Here is a 21,048-nt window from a genome sequence, read left to right on the forward strand (position 1 = left end):
GACACACAGAGTTTCAGTGGAGCTCCATGTTTCAGAGTAATACGATATTATCATGCCACCGGGAGGAAGGGAGCGTCCACCGGTCCTGAACAAGTTATTAAATGATGGATATTCTCATCATCAATTCATCTATTGGTAAAATGTGATGAAAGAGAACAAATAAATCCCAACGTGAGGTCTGTTAAAGGGCTTTTTTTGGATTGCATACTTCCACTAAAGAAGCCCGTGAGGGTTTCACAGTTTTTCATTGGTAAATTATTCAAATTACTGATTCATTTCTCTATCAGTTGATTGAGATCAGAATGAATTGTGATCAATTATTTTAGGCTTACTTAGCGTAACATTTGAAATATGAATCTGATGTCTGTGAACACGCACCACATGTTACATGTATTTGTAACTCCTATTATATGAAGGAAAAGGCGTTGCTGTGAAGTAATAATGCAAAGACTTGTTACAATTTTGACATATTGCCTGATCACAATTATTTGAACCGAATAGTTAGAATCATTTTCCATCCGTGGCTATAAAAAAACAGCTGGATGACACGAACAGAAACGTCATATTTTCATCAATACATATTTCCCCCTGTTTGATGTTTGAGTGGCGCTCTTTAAATGACGTCATCTCATCTCGCCGTGTGTTTCTGCTTCGCTTTAAAGGCCCACGAGTTGACAATTAGCGCCACCGACTGTTTATCAGGAGGTTCAGACGACAACGGTGACTTAAAAAGAAGCTGTTGATCGCCAATTAATCATCAACTGAAATTTCTGGATCGTGACGGCCCCGGTGATCCATGGCGGATCCAGACAGATGTGCTTCGTGAGTCGTTGCGGGTGAAGTGTTGTCTCGCTTGTTGCTGTTGTGTTGTCGTCCCTGCGTCTCGTCGTGCTGCCGTCTCCTCCTCGACGGGGTCGAACTCTCCGGCTTCTCTTTTGTCACTCCGCGTCCTCGACTGGGAATTTCTTTCCTCAAAAGAGTCCATGGAAAAGTCGGTGGCTGTGACCGTGGTTGTTTACTATCATTTTCTTTTCCCCTGGTGTCGTCCTTCACTTTAAGACGGCTGCACAGGGACACAACAGTCCTCTGCTGTGTCCCTGCATCCATCACTCATCTGAAGAGCAACAGCAGGCAGCTGCTGTCAGTGGTTGTTGTAGGACGGCTGGTTTGGAAAACATGGACCTGATGTTCTTCCTAAAAGAATATTTTGTTTTAAAAAAAATGTTCCATCCTGCTTTTAAAATGTGACCGATTCTCATAAATCCATCTCAAGTCTGAATAAGAGATGCAACAACACATTTATATTTCACTCTCAGCACGAATGAGTCTGAATGAAAGCCTTCGCTTACAGGCACAAGATTATGACGTCTTGACGTGGGATGTTTTTATTCATCGTGTGCCCACCGATCACCAAGCGGTGGTGGAAGTGATGCTTCAGAAGCTGCGACCTGATCCCAGACCTCACGGCAGCAGGTTTCACCGCAAATACAAAGTGTTTTGGATTTCTTTTGCATGACAACACCGGCAGAAATATCTGTTCTAAAACCGGCTGGAAATTGGTCTGACGCGGAGATCGGAGAGCCGCTCTGCCTTTCCACGCTGAGGACAACGTGACCAGGCAGCTTTACGGGATTGGAAGGATCCCACGAACATCATCTGTAACTTCCTGTTTTCTCTCGTCCCGCGTGTTACATGCTGAATATGAAGTGTGTACCGAGACATGTTCACGTCTCAATGAAATGGAAGAAATATTTACATAAAAGTCACAAAGCTGCCCGATGAAACCGCCGCGTTATGTGTAACACAAAAAGAGGACGTAGCAGTGATTTAACAATGTTTATGTGCACCTGTCAGCCTGTGAAAACAGTTGTTTACTCTGTGAAAGCAGTTGTTTACTCTGTGAAAGCAGTTGTTTACTCTGGCCTGCACCATCAGAAAGTCCTAATAGAAAGCCTGTGTGACGAACTAGCAGCAGGAGTTTGAAAGACATCCACCAACAAATGGAACGGATGGAAATTGAGTTGCATTGTGGGAACTGTAGGACGATGTGGACTCGGGACTGAACGTCACAACGTCTCTGCCTACGCTGTGTTCATTTGAACCATCGTTTCATTGTGTGAGTGTCGTCGTTCAAACCTTGTTTTACTTTGTTGTTTTGGAACACGTTTGGATTCAGAGTTGTCTGAAAGCAGCTTCGCCAATGAGAATGTTTGTTGTTATATTTGACTGATAGTCGAATAAACAAAAGGATTTGTACACATCACCTCGGACTCTGGGAAATTACAACGGGCATTCGATGGACAAATTATTGACCTTTCAAAGTATTTATCAATTAATAGAGAATAATCAAAACAATAGAACATTTGGACCCTGATTGTTTCTGCTTTTGCCCGACAACCCGACAATCAAATGAGCCCGATCAGTTGATGGTCGTTGCTTCAAAGATCATGTAAATATGTTTATTACTGGACTTTTACTCACATAAGATAAGAAATCAAGTGTATGAATCATCCTCATGAAAAGCTGCTGCAGGTAGAATTATTATTGTTTCATATTTTATAAGCAATGACATGTAAAGTGGAAATCTATATGCAGAACAACAATGTTGTTGACAACTGCTGTAACGCAGTGTGCCGGCGCGTTCATCCACAACAACCTACCGACTCCGGATGTGTGATTGTGTCCGTTTGTCATGGGTCCCTGTAGGTTACAGTCACTGCTTCCCAGCTAGATGTCCATCCGGGGACATATTGTGGCACCGACAGGCCCGAAGCCCGAATGCCTTCCTCTGTGTTCACCACCGGAGACAGAAAGGTGTGTGGTGTTTTTTTTTTTTTTGACACGAGCATCGCGGCTCCGGAGGCGACTCCCTCCAGCCCACGGCGTGCTGTTGCATTATGAAATGGCACACACTCCCAGTTTGTGCTGTGACCCCGTCAAAGGTCCCTCTGTTCAGCCAAGGGCAGCGCAGTCAGAGGACAACATTGATATTCATGCAGCTCCATCTTCTGGAGTCACCAGCGGGCGCCTCATCCCTCAAGTGCCAGTCAGGCCGGTGTCCTTGGTAGCAGGTGAAATGTGAGGGCACTTGTCTCTGTGGAGCCTCACTCATGTTGTCCACACCGCTCTCACAGGCTCCTATCAAAGGAGAAAAGGCTCAGCAAACGTACAATCACAACTTCACTGAATCAAAGCAAAGTCTTCCCGGTGACGGAGTGGGAATGTGTTTGGAGAACACATCATCCCGGACTGTCATCACCACATGCAAACAATCACTGTCTGATTGTGTTGGTGACGACAGAGTTTTCAACCCTCCTTTGAGTGTGGCTGTTCACACAAACACAACTCTGAATAGTAGAACTGAATAGTATCCGTTTTACATCATGTATGTTTAAACTGTGTGATGGAGAGGAAGAGGAACAGGAATCTGACCTGGGAGAAGTTCTGGAGAACTTTGCTGAGTCAACTCTAAAAATGTGTAAATCTCTCGGTGTTTCACATTTTCTAGTTTAACCATCAAAATGATCAGTGGTCAGTTTTTCAACACTAAACAAAAATCCTGCAATTTAGGAACATTTTTGTTGTTGTTTATCTGCTCAATTTCTCTAATAACTGATTAATGGTTTTGTTGATGAACCAGAAAAAGGTGAAAAATGTGTGTTTGACATTTTTCAGAGCCCAAATTGACATTCTGTCTTTTTCATCAGTCCAAAACTAATATATATTCACTTTATTTCGATCATAGAACAATAATATCAAATAAGCAAATTTCCACGAGATAGTAATATTTTTTGAAGTTTTGCTTCATAAAATGACTTAATTGATCCTCAAAATGAATCAGTTGGTGAACAGAATCAAATATCATAATATTTCTGGGCCAAATACCTTCGTACCAATATTGCAACAACATTGTAGTGATGTCTTTTGGTGCTTCTTACAAAATATTTGTGATAAATAATCATCAATAATGCAGATATAATGACTGACAGCTGGAAGAGTTTCATACGCCGTAAAACACTATTTAGGCTATATAACGATATCCATATAATGTCTAGAAATCTCCCGGCCATAAGTTAAAGCACTTATTTGAGCTGTTCTCTACAGGTTGGTTATGAGTTGTTAAAATAATAACATGTATTATCAGTAAACGAGGTCCATTTATGTCCTCAACCAGCTCCGAACATCAGAGCGGGTTCGTTCTGACCATCCGCTCCAGCCTCGGTAGGAAATGAGCAGCGGCTGCAGTATATAATGCTGAACTTGCATTGCTCTTATTGGAACAAATCTCTTCCCAATGCAATATATCATCAAACTGCATGTCCTTCCCTCCAACCTGTGAAATCCCTTTTCTTTTTTTTCTTTTTTTAACCCTAAGCTCTACAGCAGTAATAAATCACAGATTCCTCGTGCAAAATCTCACGTTCGTGATTTAAGATGTGTCACGTAACCAGCACTCTCAAGTGTGTAAGATGCGTGGATCCGGGTGGCAAACACTGCAGGTAGCCGTGCGGTAGGGGACGCTGGTGTGTCCACGGTCATCCATCAGGGGGACTTCCCCCGGCCGCAGAGACACCAGCTTAAATGTCAGAACCGCCGTAAGTGAACAGATTTCCTCTCCGCCAGCAGCCGGCTTAAAACGACGGGAGCGGAAATTGACTCTCGTCCGCGTTAATGAAAGGATACGCTCGCCTGTGTGTGTTTGTGCGTGTGTTTACATCGTTGCCTACGCGTTCGCTTGTCCGTGTGCTCGTGTGCAGGAAAACGTGTTGGCAGGAAAGCTTGCACGTGTGCTCGGTGAGCGCCGTACGCTTGGGTGTTAAGTGTGGTGTTTACATGCAGTGTGTGTGTGTGTGTGTGTGTGTGTGTGTGTGTGTGTGTGTGTGTGTGTGTGTGTGTGTGTGTGTGTGTGTGTGTGTGTGTGTGTGTGTGTGTGTGTGTGTGTGTGTGTGTGTGTGTGTGTGTGTGTGTGTGCGTGCGTGCGCGCGTGTGTGTGTGTGTGTGCGTGTGTGTAGAGGTGCATGGGCATCGGAGCATGTGTGCCCTCGCTGCGAGTTGTTAGGCCCTTGGCCGCGCTGCAGCCCTCTGCTGGGGGGGTTGGATGCCGTCAGTGACCCGGAGGCGAGCGTATGGACCCAGCTTGGGCTGCTCTGCGAGGTGGAAGGGCCTCTGGTTTCGGTGACCCCCGTAGAGAGAGCAGCCTGTCATGCAGAAGGCCTGTCAGCTGCAGCTCTCATTCACAAATCACCTAGCGCACACACACACACACACACACACACACACACACACACACACACACACACACACACACACACACACACACACACACACACACACACACACACACACACACACACACACACACACACACACACACACAACAAAATGGGCCTAAGTTCATGCCTTACGTTTGCTCTTTGGAAAAGACTAAATTCATACAACATTTAGCAGAAACTTCTCTGATGAGATGTCTAGTTATATCATAGGTTACATTATTCAACGGGGCTTCTTCAGGTCAGACATTTTACATTTCTCCTTATTAAACACTAATAACTTCAATAACTGTTGTGCCAGTGACAATCAACAGAACAGAGGATGGTTAATGTTTGACTCCATACATGTCAGACATTTGGAAAATGAGATTATGACCATGTCACAGTGGTATTGAGGGCTGCTGCTCATTATCTGGGTTATCTTATTGATGTGATTGTTTCCTGTATGTCTCATTGGTACATTAACCATCACAGGTGAGGTGACGTCTTCGGATTGCTACTTTTTGCCCAATCAAAATGTTTGGATATTTGTTTTCTGTTGATCGAATAATCAACTGCTCAATTTATTGTTTGGATTATATCAAGAAGACTTTTGTGACATAATCCAAGGAATTATCAACTCTAAATGCATTATGATTTATTTCATTATTGAAAACATATGAAATATTTTACTATCAAATCAAACATTCTGCCCAGACCCACTGAAGGTAATCGCAGAAGCCTCGGTCAGTCCTGCAACGTGACAGCTGCTATGATAAAAGATGTCTGCACCCTGAATGTTGGCAAGAGGAAGCTGGAGTTACTTTGTACTTTTGTTATGAATGGAAATTTGTAGCAAATGCAGACAGTCTGGTCTGTTCAGCGGTGAAGTTCAGTTTGTACACAAACATATCAAGACTAATGATACGACTGCTGCTCCAACTCTCAGCCACAACATTTCAAATACAACTGCTGCGTTGCTAAAACAAACTCCAGAAGTTTTGGGTCTGCAGGTACGAAGATGTAAAAAGACTTCTGACAGTTATTGTTTATATCATAGATATCACATAGCAAACAGTTTGGAGCAAATACTCGTATTATCCAAGAGCCAGATTGTTGTGTTGTGACCTGCCACAACTAGTTTGGTCGAAATGTGGCTAAAAGTCTCAAATTTATCGGAGCTACCAGTTCCGGGCTAAAACTATTTCAAGCTGAACGGTGACCAGGTTTTATTTAAGAATGAAAATCAGATGTGGAGTGACAGCAGATCATATTTATTGTAAGTCCAGTATTAACTCTCTTTTAGCTCTGTTTTGGTGTCTACCTACTTCAGAAGGAAATGTCTGGTTCTTTGTCTGTCCTGTGCTCCACCATGTTCACCAGTAAAGTATCAAAACGAAGAGCTGAAAAACAATCAAACTGAACTTGATTTGACCCTTTGTGATTTGAGCTGCTGTAAAGTCGTACGGTCACACTCGGTGTTTCATGTACTCCGTGGAGAGTTTGGATTGCATCACTGTCCTCTCCTCTGCTTCCTGTTGGCGTTGCCATTGTCGATAAAGTTGGTGTTTTTTTTCTGAGCAGAGAAAAGACTGTATGTAGTAGACTGCAGGCTTTGGTGTTATATAACAGCAGTTATGTCCGTTTGTCTGGATTTGTCCCTCAGTAGGTCTTTTGTCCTCCTGCAGCTCTGGTAGATAGCCTGGATTCACACTGAGATACCGCTGACTCAGCAGCTACCTACAGGTAGACCTCGGTATCATTTGCAGCCACGTCCCAAATATTGCTTTGCATCATAAAGTGTATGTCAAAATATTAGCGGTGGCTACAGCAACAGCAGCTTCTCGGTGTGCGGACGATATGGATCTCTGAACAGGCGGCTCTCTGGCAGGCTGCCTCATCCCTGTCTGTTGATTCACTGTTGGTGAAATAAGAGAACATATGGCTGCTCTCTCCCTGCATTACATCACCTTGAGATCCAAGCAGATTGGTTTGCATTTAGAGCCCAGCTCAAAAAAAAAAAAAAAAAAAAAAAAAAAAGCTTTGATCCGAGCTGTGCTCTTTTTTTTTTTTTTTCTTTTTTTTTTTTTTTTACCAAAATTGGCACGCTGGCCTCTGAAGTGAACTGTGTCTTAATGAGGTGGACGCACAAAAGGTCAGCAACTTTTTTTGTTTTTTTGCTTAAAATAAAAGCAGGGTGGGATGTACTTTTGTAGTCTGTATCCTGCTTTAACCCAGCACACAGCTCAGCCAGATGCATCAGGCTGAACTGTGTTAGTATTGATCCATGCGAGTTATATCACATCATGCAGCGTTCCTGCCTGCTGCACGCATTCAGGCTACCGAGAAGACTTTGCATGTGGTTGTTATCAGCTATTCACTGGTTTCCATTAGCTTCCTGATTTAGCTTTTTTTCTACCCGGCTCTTTTCATGCCCCGATACACCGTGCACTCTCGCAGCGCAGATATTGGTGGTGATTTGGTTTGAAACATCTTCATGGCATCGCCGCCTCAGCAGCTTTCTCTTCTTCTTCCCGAGCCAAACCGCTCTCAGTAGACTTTATTAGCCGTGTAGAAGCAAAGTATCTCCAGGCAAACCTTAACACTGCTTCTGGTATGAACCACAAGATGTTTCAAAAACAGTCAAGTATCAAAATCTTAAATCATACTGGTGCCAGTTTTACTCCATTTTAAATCAGTAACATTCTTCCATGGCAGCTTGTGTGCAGACTTGGACACTGACAAAAACATTCCCTCTCCAAGGGACACTTATATCTTTATTTGTTTTATTTGATTTAGCTTCATTGATGAGATGAATCTGTTGGCATGTAAACTCAAGAGACTTTCTCCTCCACGTTGGCCACAAGTTTAGCATCACTTATGGCTTTGGAAATACAGGGTGTCTGTAGGTTTCCTCAAAAAAGGACTTTAATGGGAATTAAAAAGTCTTAAATTCTGCTAGAAAAGATTGTAGGTTTCCAGGAGATTTTATACACTGAAAGTGGGATTATTCTGCTGCAGGCTTCTCCTATAAATTGAGCTTGAATCATAGAATAACAATATTAAATTTAGATAATATAATAAAGAATAATTCTACTTGATATGGTGCCTACTGGTTTTCTGTGATGCTGCAATACTGCAGCCGTGAAACGGACTGCTTTTTATGAGGTAATAAAAAGGTCTTACGAAGTCTTAAATCTCGCTCGGTGAACCCGACGGACACCTTGAGGTGGTCAGACAAGAATCCCAACTCATGGTCCACTTACGAGCTTTCAACAGAGACACTCGTTCTGAAACTACTATTACTCAATATACTTGTGAGGTCTATGTCAAAAGATCCGTCTCTATGACAACGGCGCAAACTCCCTCCATTGGTGAGCACCATGTGATGCGATTGGAAGCCCTGGAAAAAGCTTGTAAGTTGACCATGTATGTCAGAAGTGTGAAAACGAAGCATCAGACCTGTAGCAGTATAAAGCCACAATTATTCATATTTGTACTTAAGATTTTCCTGGCACTACCCTACGAACGGAGGGAAAAAGATTTGATTTTAATACACAAAAATGATCAGTCAAATAATCTAAAGCATGACTTCTCCTTTAAAGGGATCTCCTCCTGATGTCTTCCAGGAAATACACAGAACAGATGGGTCTCAATGAGTGTAGTTATTGAATGATATTTACCCCAAGGATAAATTATATGAATTGTTATTTGGGCATATGAATTATGATGAAATGAAGAGAATAGCAGCAGTGATGATGGGAGCAGATGAAGGTTTGGTTACTAAGAATGGAGCTAGTTCCTGACATAGATGACAGATTAAGAATTTAGGAGTTTGATCAAATAGCTATCAGACATGAACCCGATGGATCAGAGGAAACTCCGACAGATCGACGACGCGTCGGTCGTCCTGACGAGCCTCTTTCCTGCGGAAAGCCTGGCGTCGTGCTGCAGGAGTTCACTCCTGCGACCGCCGTCCCATCCGGGCTTCTCTTGTTGGTACCACCTGGTTCTGGTCTGGGGGATTGACTGCAGGGGCTGGACAAGAGCTGGCAGCCTGGTGTGACTGCAGGAGGACCGGATGTTTGGTGAGGTGGAGAGTCTCTCCACTGCAGTTTCCTGTTCATCATGTTCTCACGTATCACAGCTTTCATAATGTTCCAGCTCGGCTTATTACAACATCAGGTTTTTGTGATATTTTCAAATGTAGGACTACAACTAGTTTTCACAATAATATCATAATATAATATAACATGTTTGAGTCTGAATGTGCCGCTGCTTTGAGAGATGTGTTCCTACAACTCAGTTTATTTGACACGTAATACTCCCTAATGACAAAAATCTGTCAAAATGTTTGACATTACTGCTTAAAAATGGCTAAAGCCGTTAATAAATGATCAAACTGTCATGTGGTGGCGTTTACAAGGACCCAAATGCAAGCTCACAGACTTAGGTATCAGTTCCAAAATACAGTCTTTATTGCAATAAACAAAAACAAACCAAAAGGTGGCACCTATCGTGTCCACTTGCTTCCAGTCGGGAGGGCAACTCGACCGACAGATCCGGGGAGACACGGCTGGCAGGGCAGCCGGCAGACCAGCGGACAGGAACGCTGGAAGGAACGGACTCAATAATCCTCCGAGTCGGGAGGGCAACTCCACCGACTGGTGACTTTGACAGGGAGATCCGCAGGAGGAACAGACAGCCGGAGGAACCGGAACAGAACAGAACAGAACGGACGGACGGACGGACAGACGGACGGACGGACGGACGGAGGACTAACAAAAATGAACCGACAACCAGAGGAGTGCAGGGGCAGGGTGCATATAGTCTGGGGAGGTGATCAGGGAGATGCAGCACACCTGCAGGTGGTGATCAGGGGTGAGTGGCTGCATCTGCTGGGACTGGTGAGGGGCGTGGCCACAGACAAGAAGACAGGGGACTGAGGGGACACAGGAGGAGAGGGGATCTCAGAGAAAACAGAGGAAAACCGGACTCCTGACACAAACTGATTCATTTTTGTAGTTGTATTGAGGGTTTGCTGTTTAAAAAAAAAAAAAATCAAACATCTCTCAGTTCAAAGTGGATCAACTCCCCGATTGTTTCTTTTGTGATGTCAGGTAGTGTTTGACATGTCAGAGAAGGAAACCAGAGGTGATGTCATCAGGTATGAAGTGTGAGCTGCGAGCATCAGTCGGGGTTTCCTGCTACAGAACTGAGATATCGAATGAATCGCATGGAAACGCCTGAACACACGAATTCCTTTGGTTCAGAAAACGTAGGATTCCTTCGGTTACTAGTTGGTATGAATCCTAGTGTTGTGCTTCCTGTCCAGACGTATTGATTCACACAGCTTTACGAGATGTAGGCCACTCGTTCGGCTGCAGGTGGAGCCTGCAGCAGTTTTTTTTTCTTTGTCATGGTGATGGTGATGAGAGTGTACACACAGCGTCAGAGTCTCAGTCAGCGGCTGGACAGAAAGCCACACTCGCATCCCGACACCACAAACACTCGCGGGAGCCGCCCAACTTAGATGTGGTGACAAATATAGCAAGCGGCTGGTCATTTTTCTATAATTAGCATTTCCTCTCAACGTTTCCAACTTGTTTTCTGGCGGCCTGCACAATGCCTCCCATTCTTTGTGCCTCCTTCCTTGTTCCTGATTTGGCTTGCTGCGACTCCAAATAGATGATTTCTCCACTTTTCTGTAAAAGAATCTATTGTTCCCGAGTTTCTGTAGATATTAATATCATACTGTTTTTATTGATGGAGTGAATACCCTTCAAGCTACATGATACACACACGTTAGTCATGTTAATGTTGTCATAAGGCCAGTTGTTTGAATCCATCCTGTTTATATAACTTAAGGCCACAAAGTATTGACTTTCGTCAGGCCAAATACAAATAAGCTGAATTACATGTTGTTGGCAGAACTGAGAGTTCCCATGATCTAACCACATGGTGAAATAACGAAAACTATTACCTCATCTTTTGGTGGCTCAATATTTAACTTGAAACCTAAAATAAATAAAAACATTACAGCGATAATATATTGCCGTGTTTGTCATGTCAGATGTTGAATACATGGTTAGTTTCAGAAGCTGCTCTTCAACCCAGTGCCCCAAATCCAAATGCTGGTGATGCTGATGGGACGTAACTGAGGGATTCTGGTCGTAATAGTTGTATCACCTTCAGCGTTGGCTGTCTTCTGCTGTTTGATATTTAGGGCCCGAGCACCGATGGTGCGAAAGCCCTATTGTTTTTTTCTGTTTGTGTTTTTGTAACGGGAAAAAACGAGCCCCTGGTTTGACATTTTGAGGAAGTTTGTCCTCTTTGTTTTCAAGCTGCGAGTTACATAACTACCGTGTCGCCAGTTTGATTCCTGCTGATGACCTTTGTTGCACCCCCCCGTGTGTCACTGCCCCTGTTTCCTGTCTGCCTCTGTTTTCTGCTCCCTAATAACAAAAAACTAAGCATGATGGTTTATTGGCAAAAACTCCCGTTTGTAGAAGTTTAAAGCGGCCCCCTCTGCCCACCTCCTGTCTTTACTCTCCGCACATCTTCTTGCATATAAATGTTGCTGTCTGACCGGTAGAGAGACATTCTTCTGAGCTTCTGTACGGGTCGTACAGACGATGTTGCTCCTCCGGTCTCTGGAGCCTCCACTGACCCTTTTTGTTTGAAGTTAGCAGGTTAGTCGTTGGATTTGTTGTTGTTGTGAAGAAAGGCAGTGCTCTTTACAAAGGAACACCAACAATGCAAACTAGTGAGAGCTCTGATGCTCTATTATAATTATTATCTTAAAATTATGAATTACAAAATATTGTTATACAGTTACATATATTTGATATGTTGGATCAACTTTCAAATATAAAGTTACAGCCTTAGCTTAGCATCAAGCTCCTTCTTATTAGATTTCCGGCAGTGCATCTGAAAATAATTCCATCATTAATCTAAAAACAATAAGATTCAAAAAGCTGTGTTTTTTGTGGGCGTGTCAGTTCGATTGACAGACCTGTGGCGCAAATAGATTATGGCTATCGGTGGGCGGGACATGGCATCGGCAGGTTTCCAATCAGATTGAGTCGGATCCATCGCTCGCTCCTCCCAGCTCGTCCAAATATGATCACTTCCTCCTCCAAACCGCTCCGAACTAGCAAGATGGCGACGGCCAAAATTCAAACTCGAGGCTTCATAACGGATGTTCACAAACCAACGGGTGACGTCACTGTTGGTTGCGGCACTGACTCACTTTGGGAGCCAGCCCCAAGTGGTCAATCAAGGAGTTTTCCGTTGGCTTCCTTTTAATTTTAATTTTTAATTTTAATTCAAATACTGAGACTGACCTCATATCTGATACATTTGGTTTGATTTCACTTTAATAAGGACCACAAATAAAACTCCAGCTCTGACAAAAACAAGAGTCATACCTCAACACAGTGAACTAAACTGGCAAATACAAGCGTGAAATCCAACAAAACAGGCACTTCAGTACATCACCATCAGGAGTACTTAGACATTTAAGAAAAGTACAAGACCCATGAAAATGTATTCTGGTGCATGGTGTGTTGACTTTGGAGGATATATGTATTCTGGTCACGATTATGTGATGCACAGTAAAATAAATTGTAATTATTGCCCCTTGAGCACACAGACAGCCCTCTCTGGTCCATAAAGGTACATTTGTACACACGTAGAGTTAGTATGTTATTGGAACATTTGGTAGTAGAGTCTAACCAGCACCACCCACCACAGCTGAGCTCTGCTCAACATGTGTCAACATGGTCCGGCGTTGGGCAGCCGGGTCATCGAGCAGTCGCAGCTCTTTCTGGAGCTCGTGGCTTTTTTATCTGTGTTTGAACCGCGGCAGCGAAGTCTTCCCTCTGCTGGTCGCGCTGCCGTCGGGGCTGAGAGGGGCGTCTGTTGGTCTGGTCGGAGGCTGCTTGAGTGAACGGGGGGTCTCTGGTCGGTCGGTGGCTGGATGTCTGCAGGGACGAAGGGGAACTTTGCGGTTCTGGTTATATGTTGGGATTCATTGGCTGGATTTAAATACATGTGTACATACCAACTCATGCTAAAAGGTACACAACAGATCCAGAGACAGTTACATTAGTTAGCAGGTACACTGTACCTGAAAAAGACTGTCTTCACCTTTACTCTCTGTACTCTGAACTTACAGTCTGCTCTCCTATTGACGCAATTTACGCCAAACAAGCTGCCCCGCATTTGAACCAGTCAGTGATAATGCATTTCAGAGGTCATTAAGCACTACAGGCTGACTGTGTGAAGACCACCCTGTACTGTGGCAGGCAGGCGGCGGTGACAGATTCTGCTGTCTCAGTGGTTGAGGGCCATATGTGAAGCCCTGGACCACTGGGATGCTGAGGAGGACACTGGCTGTGTTCGCTCTCCTCTGACAGGTGGCACGGTGCCCAGAAACTCCTCTGTGGCCCTGCAGGACGGAGCCAGCGCCGCCTTTAGCTGCGGATGCTGCTGCTGACACTCCACCCCGAACCCAGCCGGATCGGACCGATGCATGCGTTTGCCGATATTGACCTTTTAGGTAAAATCAGATATCGACCGGTCACTGTCATCGTCCTTCAGGCTGACGGCGGTTCGTCCCTGACTACAACAGGCCGTCAGATGTCCAAGCAGAGAAGTTATTTCATTCGGTGGTTGTTTTTCTTCTCTTCCTGCTTTGACACATATGCTAACCTCCCGTAAAGCTGCTCTCATCAATATTTCTATGTTCACATTGGATCAAATTACTGCCTGAAATGTGGAAGTTGTGTCTCGTACTGACAAGCCCACAGAAAACTGTCCTTCCAATCTGCAGTTCCCTTCATCTTGAGATATGTTTTGCATCTTTCAGCTCATTGTTTTGGTTTTACATCACGCCACTTCACTGTGTTGGTTGAGTCTCACGGCTCTCATCAACTTTGTTTTCAGCCGAAGCAGCAAAACAGCTGATAAGCCTGCAGATTGATATAATTGATAGAACAAAACATAGATGGGAGGAGCGTGAATATTAGGGATCTCCTGATAATTAAATTTTTAAATTCCTGATACAACTAATTTCTAAGTCCTGATCCGATACTTTTATTTTCCGAGCCACAGATGAACATTGCACACTTAAAGTTTATTAAACAACCACAGTATACATGCTTGACAGTTGAATAGGGCTGTAATGCATAAAGAAGAAATTACCTGCAATTGAGCTTTTCCTTTTTTAATAAGTAAACAAACAAAAAAGTGTATCACAATTCCGCTTCAAGTTTTCAAGTTTTTTTTTTCGACCAAAAGAACATAAAAACACTAAAAATGTCTTCATAAATAGCCGTTATCAATTTCACCTAGTGCAGCATTGTAGTAAGAACATATACTCAACGACTATTAGTCATAATTCTACTTCAAATTGGTTTAATAGCTTAACTTGAACATTCACAGTTGCAAGTAAATAAAAATCACAATTAAACTTAAGCTCAGTTAACTGAGTGAACTCACTTTGTTAGTTGCTGAATCAAATTAGTAGTTTTGAACGCAGCTCTGTTCACATAATGCTGCGTTGCAAACATTACAGGCTGCTTTTCTTTTTAAAATATGTCCACGCTGCACACATTTCACACGTCAGCAGAACATGTCACAGTACAACATCTGCATCCCGCCACAAACTGTTCTCTCTGTCTGTGACATCACCGACCGCCGACGTAAAACACAGATACAGACCGATTAAAAAAAAAAAAAAAAAAAAAAAAAAGGACTTCATCAACCTGATACTAATCTTTGACATTGGCTCTGGACATCCCGAGTTAATATGGTAGTTGAATTAGCTAACATGTTCCCCACATTTAGTGGACATCATGTGGTAGTGAACTGCTTCATTTACACAGCATCATTACATCAGCATCTCTTCTTTGGTAAATTGAGAAATTTATGTCTCTGAACAGGAAACTTGAGTAATTTTCTCCGACACCCAGCAGGGACAGCCACATTAAAAATGCACAGACACCAGGAGAAAGCCTTTTAGCCATTTTAAGCGTGCAGCAGCCAAGCGTGAGGGGTGAGCATGTATTTAGTGTTTCTTCATCCAGCCAGAGGCACTAACATCCTGATTTGGCCTCGGGCTTTTGCTCCGTTCCTGCACGTCGTTGGGCTGAAGGTTGTCTGCCCCGGTCTAATGTAGATCACTATTGGAGATTAGATGGGAGATGTGGAATAAAAAAAAAACCACGGGGCTTTAGTGTGAAGCAGCGTTCAGAGAAGGGAAGGCCTTGACCTGTTTAAAGTCTGACCTGCATAAATCCAGATTTTTACAATGCAAAATGCTATTTTTTTTATGGTCATTTGCCACAGAAGCTGATTCTGTCGGAGGTAAATAAATAGATGGATAAAATAGAATCTCCTGCTGGGGATTATTACAAAGCAAGTCAGAAAATAACAATACAAAGAAAAGCCTTTGTGCCTTTCCCCTTAACAGATTCTTTCTTCTCCACCGCAGGTTTATGTCGTCTTAAGCGGTGCAAAACTTTTCTGCAAATAAAATGGTGGCTAAACTGAAATTAGGCGGACATACCCACAGCATCTGCATCTTCCAAAATAGACCTTTTTTCTTTTTCTTTTTTTTTTTCTATTCAGCCTCGGCTAAATGTTAATGTATTGTATAGCTCGAGGTTCAAAATGAATCCACAGCATTCAGTCTGTGAAAGAGGACAGTATTGTGAAAGCTTATCTTTTCGTTTCCGTCCCTTTTTCTCGTCCTACATTCAAAACAAAAAGGGAAAAGATAATTCCTGTTGAGGAAATGTGTTTGGTATCGTGGTGTTCACGCTGCGACAAGGCCATCCGGACCAGGACCAGCTGCACAGACGCAGCCGTCCTCTGTGAAAGAGCTGCAACACTGGCAGCTCTGTCACCTCCGAGAGGCCGACATGTGGAGTGAGGGCCAATATTAGTCTTCCTGTCACACTCGAATAAGATGACAGCAAACCACAATATATCGGACGCAATAATCATCTTTATTTGCAGCAGATTTCAGCCTCGGTAAACATTTATCTCGAGACTTCTCGTGTAAACTTTCGATAGCCCAAAAATCCTCAATGTTTGTGGGTGAAACTTGGATGTGAGATGTTTTACACTCTTTCCTCTGAGTGACAGGAGACATGTGAAGTGTTCATTCTGCAGCTCGCATCAAATTATCTCTCGTCTCCCGACCAAACCTTCGCTCTGGGTCACTGCTACCCAAATCCAACTTTGAACAGGGATTTGTTGGGCTTTGTTCAGCAGCAGTAAGAAAATGTCTCTTCTTACTTCAAATTCAGAACCAGTGCTGAACAGCGCCTCCGCTGTGCTGAGGGTTTCTTCCTGATCCCAGCTGTAAACCAGCTTTATTTTTGTTCTTCTATCAACCGAGTGAACTGAAAGTCCAATCCGAGTTTAAACAGAAAAATGTCTCCCTGTTCTCGCAGCATCAGCAGTCCTTGTTTGGACCCTTAGACTGTATAAAAAGTGGACGCAGCTTCCGGGTCTGAAAAATGAGGACGATGTCGAAGTGCCAAAAGCCTCCAAAAACTTCCCATGAAATACAAAGTTAATGATTTTCTTTCACCAGTTATTTTGGTGTTGTTTGCTAAAGTCATTCCTTCTTATTAGTTTTCTGGCGGTGCATCTGAAAATGATCCCGTCATTACTTAGGCCTCAAAAAGCCCTGTTTTTGGGGGTATGCCTGTTTGATTGACAGGCCTGCGATGCAGTCAGATTTCTGCGGTTGGTGGGCGGGACGTAGTGTCCTCGGGTTTCCAATCAGATAGAGTCAGATCCACCGCTCCTTCCTTCCCAGCTTGTCCAAATATGGTCACTTCCTGCTCCAAACCGCTTCCAACTAGCAAGTTGGCGCCGGCCAGAATCCGAACTCGAGGCTTCCCAGCGACCGTTCACAAACCAGAGGGTGACTTCACTGCTGGTTGCCGCTTGGTTGGACCTGCTTTCGCAATACATACTGGCTATTCTTGAAGAGTCCCTCCAGGGAACCACATGAGTATTTCAGACATCTGCAACAGTTTTGTTGTTTTCACTTTACGACTCCAAGTCCATCAGGAGAGTTTCAGAGTTGTTTGTTTGCCTGATTTACTCATTCCATAATTCTTTTTTTTTTTTCTCTTGGTTGTCAGCTGGCTTTGTTGTTGGATAGTTTCTTTATTTTGTCTGTTTTCACTGTGTAATTAGTTTATTATTTTCTACTGTTTTGTGCGGTAGCCGACAGACAAAGTCTATACAGTTGGCTGTGTTTGAGTTGTTAAAATTAAATTCATCCTTTTGATAATTTAGTAATTATAATTCACATTCGGTTCGCAGTGAGAACACATTTCTTCTCCTCTTTAAATGACCACATGTAGACGCTGATGGACTGATGTGATACGAGCAGCTTTATTCTGAAAACTGACCAGACGCTCTCTGCTCGTTCTGTGTTTGTCTTCCTGCCGGGCTGATCTTCTTTCATCAACGTATCCGTAGCGAGTGGAGAACTGCTTCTGGGATGTTGTTGAATTAAATTGTGGTGTATTTTGTGAAATTACAACCATTGTCCAGAATTGCCAGAGTGAAGCTTGCATGTGGGCCGTGATGGAGTTCAGCTCTAACACTTGCTTGACCAGCAGCTCAATGTAGTGCACATTTTTCATGAAAGATTTAACGGCAATGCACATTAACTTGCACCGCCATGTGGCCATACTTTTATTTGTACACTAGTCACACATCAGGATGAACAGCAGTGCCATTAAAATCACTGCAGAAGAGGAGGGTGCAATGACGGAACTGATTACAAAGGAATTTTGCTTTTAACAATTCCCCAACTTTTCCATACGAGCCAGACGTAAAGAATTTGTTTTTTCAATATTTGAACTTTATTTTACATTTTTATAATTTACACTCAGTTTTTTATGCATACATGGAAAATTAGCACCAAAAAAAAGAGGAGGATGTGTTTGAAAAAAATGTTAGTAATTTGATATTGCATCCAAAGAACTCCAAAGGAGCTCCTTTTGTGTTATCTTTTGGGGTCAGGTAACGCTCTTTCTGATTTTTTACTGTCATGAATAAAACTGTCTATTGTCATGAATATCAGCCTGAGAGCTGGACCCTCAGATCATTTTTAAATCTGGAGTCACAGGGACTCTGTGTTGCCTGGTGCAGGACGGACACGCTGGGCTCTCTTCCATTCCCCTCTCAGCTTCCCCTTTTCACGCCCGGCCAGATGAGCGGCTCACCGCCTGCCTTCATCCCACCGGCCGGTATTCCCTCAAAGCTCCACATGTCTCCGAGCTTTCAGCCTGCTGAAAAAAGTCAGTTGGCGGAGGGGGGGGGGGGGGGGGAATAACCCACGGCATAAAAAAGCAGAGAGTGATGTCAGAGTTGCCTGGACTCGTTTCAGCCGGACCCCTGCGCTGTGGACGCTCTCCAGGGCTGCGCTTATAAACCGGATCTCTCTCTCTCTCTCTCTCTCTCTCTCTCTCTCTCTCTCCCTCTCTCCCCCTTACCCCCCCCCCTCCTTTTTTTTTTTTTTGTAGTTACATTTTCCCCCCGGGTCCTTATGTTTTAAATTTTTCCAGAGTCCTCTAGAACGCATCAGCAATATCTCTCCACCTCTACTGGAAAAATGAGCCTTGAATGGGGAAACTGTGTGTTTTAAAAATATGAAGTAACCCCCCCACCCCCTCCCCACCCCGCCTCCTCTCCCGGTCAAATTAAACCAGCGACCATTCACCCTGCCCCTCTACCCCTCACCGCTCTGCCAGCTGTGCAGCCCGACACCGCTGCCAAAAGAAACACGAGCTTACGTCAACTTCCAAATAAGGAGCTGCCGCTTCACTTTGACCCGTGAAGAGAGACTCCGAGAGGTGGGAGGGTGGGTGGAGGAAAGAGGTGGAGATGGACGGGCAGCGAGTGTCCCCTCCTCCTCATTCATACACATAATCTACTCCGCTACCTGTTTGTCAGCCCAGTGCACGTAGAGCAGAGACTCGATTACCTCTCCCTCTCCCTCCACCGTCACTCATTCATCCTTTCTCTCCTCCTCCTTCTTCACCTCGCGCCGCTCTCTACTCATTCACAACCGGAGGACAACACCACCTGCAACCAGGTAACAAAAAAGGGGGGAAAAAAGCCTTTGATATCGTTTTGTCATCTGCAGTGATGCTGGGGTGAGTGTGAGTGTGACGCCATGTGGGGACTGAGGGGGATTTTCTCCATTCGTGTCTTTGTTATTGCAAAAAGGCTGCTGCATCAGGGAGCCAGCGAGTGGTGGAAAAACACAAGAATCATCTGTGCAATTGTACTCCGCTTGAAAGCAGCCGTTTTTTAAGCATATGCAGACAGTGCAGCTTCTGCAGCTAAGAGAGAGAGAGAGAGAGAGAGAGAGAGAGAGAGAGTGTGTGTGTGTGTGTGTGTGTGTGTGTGGGCTGTGTATTAAAGCTCGCAGCTCAGACTGGGGAGTGAATGAGCTCCCTGTGTTGTGTATCCAACCTCCTATGCTTGGCATGTCCTCCCGTGGACTTGTGGGAGCGCTCCCCAAGTGCACACACGCGCACACACACACACACACACACACACACACACACACACACACACACACACACACACACACACACACACACACACACACAGAGAGAGAGGGAGAGCTGTGTATGCATGCAGCGTCTCCCCGGGGGCTCTCCTCTCCGTCCCTGGAGAGCGCCTGTTATCAGGCTGACGATGAAGTTGCACCTTCTGACTCGACGGCATTGCTCATGCTCAGCTGACATCGCCGTGGAAACAACAACAGATGAGGGCATTCAGGGTGTTGCTCGGGTCAGAGGAGGCTGCGAGATAATCAAGTCCACATTTGCATTGGGTTTCATCATAACATTGTCAGTGAAGTTCTTACTTTTTGATGATGCTTTGTGTTAAAGGAGATATTCATAGTTTTACACAAATCGTTTACAGTTCTGCATCATTTTTAGCTTGTTTTCGATCCAGTTTAATCAGAAAAAAGCAGGAAAAGGTGGGTTTAAAACTGTTTTAGTGGCACAATTTATTTTTTCTGAAGACTTGTCCAGTGTTCTTTGTCATCCCTCAGTTTGTATTTTCTCTTTGTGGTTCCTCCTAAAAGATTGGAGGAGTATCAGTGTAGTACAAATTCAAGACTCTCAAAGTATTGATTTTTTTTGGATTTTTTTTTTTTTTAGATGTGTTCTCTCCAAAAAAGCAGTAGCTTCTGGGAGGGAGGCACCTTCGCCTGCCTCTTCCTCTCCCTCTCTCCCTTGCTCTCTCTCTCTCTCTGTAGTCGGTGAGGATGCTGGAAGATAAATTTAGCCCTCCAGCTCTCCTTCCATCTGCTACCACATGGTTTAGGGCCGTTACCATAGGAACCACCGCTGGGTGCCCATTAGTGTGAGAAGGGGAAATTGACAAGATTTTTAAAAAGCCATTTGTACATTATTCTCTGTGTGTGTGTGTGTGTGTGTGTGTGTGTGTGTGTGTGTGTGTGTGTGTGTGTGTGTGTGTGTGTGTGTGTGTGTGTGTGTGTGTGTGTGTGTGTGTGTGTGTGTGTGAATGGACGCAGCATTTCACAAACATAGGAGTTTTTTTTGCTGGACGTGTTTGATCACCTGCAGATTTTGAGCGCTCTGCAGATTGTAACTAACTGTACGCTCACTCAGCACTGCAGCCATTGGACCAACATGGCCAAATGATTTTTCAGGTAGTAGGAGCTTTTTTTTTTTCAGGTTTGTGTTGCTCTCATTGTTTATGTAACATACATAAACCA

At 44.0% G+C, this 21,048-nt stretch overlaps 1 protein-coding gene across 3 annotated transcripts in view; it reads left to right on the forward strand.

The window, feature by feature from the left end:
* hivep3a (HIVEP zinc finger 3a) overlaps positions 1-21,048 on the forward strand; it is a 42,643-nt gene that overhangs the window by 2,638 nt on the left and 18,957 nt on the right. Inside the window, exon 1 of one of the 3 annotated variants that reach the window (XM_069711501.1) lies at positions 19,195-19,383. The exons of the other annotated variants lie outside the window; for them this stretch is intronic. The gene's annotated coding sequence lies outside the window, so the exon portion shown is untranslated. Of the gene's footprint in view, positions 1-19,194; positions 19,384-21,048 lie in introns of those variants that run through there. 3 annotated transcript variants of the gene reach the window in all.

Source organism: Brachyistius frenatus, unplaced genomic scaffold, assembly GCF_029030835.1.
Source record: "Brachyistius frenatus isolate BFR_SWC_R1_liver_20210118 unplaced genomic scaffold, ASM2903083v1 Contig_101, whole genome shotgun sequence".
Classification (NCBI taxonomy): domain Eukaryota; kingdom Metazoa; phylum Chordata; class Actinopteri; family Embiotocidae; genus Brachyistius; species Brachyistius frenatus.